The sequence below is a fragment of the Octodon degus genome, unplaced genomic scaffold (genome assembly GCF_000260255.1).
Source record: "Octodon degus isolate 3935 unplaced genomic scaffold, OctDeg1.0 scaffold00015, whole genome shotgun sequence".
NCBI lineage: Eukaryota > Metazoa > Chordata > Mammalia > Rodentia > Octodontidae > Octodon > Octodon degus.
In genome coordinates this window covers 3,000,575-3,001,909 of record NW_004524591.1, presented here as the reverse complement: position 1 = coordinate 3,001,909, position 1,335 = coordinate 3,000,575, and the positions used below count along the sequence as shown (strand labels likewise).

At 44.9% G+C, this 1,335-nt stretch overlaps 1 pseudogene; it reads left to right on the top strand.

Annotated features, from left to right (window-relative positions):
• Positions 1 to 214: 214 nt before the first annotated feature.
• Positions 215 to 947, top strand: LOC101576971 (annotated as a pseudogene).
• Positions 948 to 1,335: the final 388 nt, after the last annotated feature.

Here is a 1,335-nt window from a genome sequence, read left to right as displayed (position 1 = left end):
TGCCCTAGGCGCTCGGCCAACAGCCTCTGCAAGCGCCCTGGGAGCCGGCGGGCACTGGCCCTGTCCGGGACGCTCCAGGGGGCCCAGGGGGACTGACGAGGCTCCAAGACCAGCCCATGCACGGGAAGCAAGTTAAGGATTAATATGAAGCTCAGAAGCAGGTAGTGCCAGACAACGAGCAGCACTTGGTACACATTTGATTAGCGTGGCAGCATTTGCTTCTCCCACTGCTGCGGAGATGGCAGAAATTAGTCGAATTCAGTATGAAATGGAATACACCGAAGGTATTAGTCAGCTAATGAGGGTCCCGGAAAAATGAAAAGTCGCACCACCAAATGCTGACCTGGAACAAGAATTCCAAGAAGGAGTTGAAATGCTAGTGTGATAATGCAAGTTCCAGAGAGGATTGTTGTAGCAGGAAATAAGGAAGACCTTTCGTTTTCAAGACCAGCAGATCTTGACCTTATTCAGTCGACTCTTTTAAAACCTTTGGCACTAAAAACACCACCTCGTGTACTTACACTAAGTGAGAGACCGCTAGATTTTCTGGACTTAGACCTTCTCCAACCCCTCAAAGTGATGAAATCCGTGCAGTTGGCAGGCTAAAGAGAGAGCGCTCTATGAGTGAAAGTGCTGTTCGCCAAAGTGGACAGGTGGTCAGAAATGATGCTATACCTGTGTTGCGCGGTGGGTCTGCTGCCGCCACTTCCAATCCTCATGACAACGTCAGGTATGGCATTTCAAATGTAGATGCAACAATTGAAGGAACAGCGGATGACATGACTGTTGTAGATGCAGCTTCATTAAGACAACAGATAATCAAACTAAACAGACGCCTACAACCTCTAGAAGAGGAAAACAAAGAACGTGCTAAAAAAGAAATGGTCATGTATTCAATTACTGTTGCTTTCTGGCTGTTTAATAGCTGGCTCTGGTTTCACCACTAGAGGTAACCTCGGCTTTCAGATATATCGTCTCAGCTGCTGGAAATATAAAGGATTTACAAACGTCTTTGTTTCTGTCTTTGCAGTGTATGCGATTTTATATAGTCCATGCCCTAAAAAAAATGTATTTCTTCCAGAAAGTAGGGGAAAGGACCTATATTTGTAGAAGTAAGGCATATCCTGTCCCTCTGCTGTATTCTCTTTAAGCTAGTTCTGCAGTAACAACTTATGTAAAATTCTTTTGCATGTTTTGTAAATAGGTTCTATTTTTTTAAATTGGTTTTTAACCTCACCAGTCTGCACAGCTGATTCTCTGAAAGGGAGAGAGAATGCATCAGGAATGATTCGGAAGGGTGTCTGTAAAGAAATAAGCGTTTTGGGGCCGGGGAGA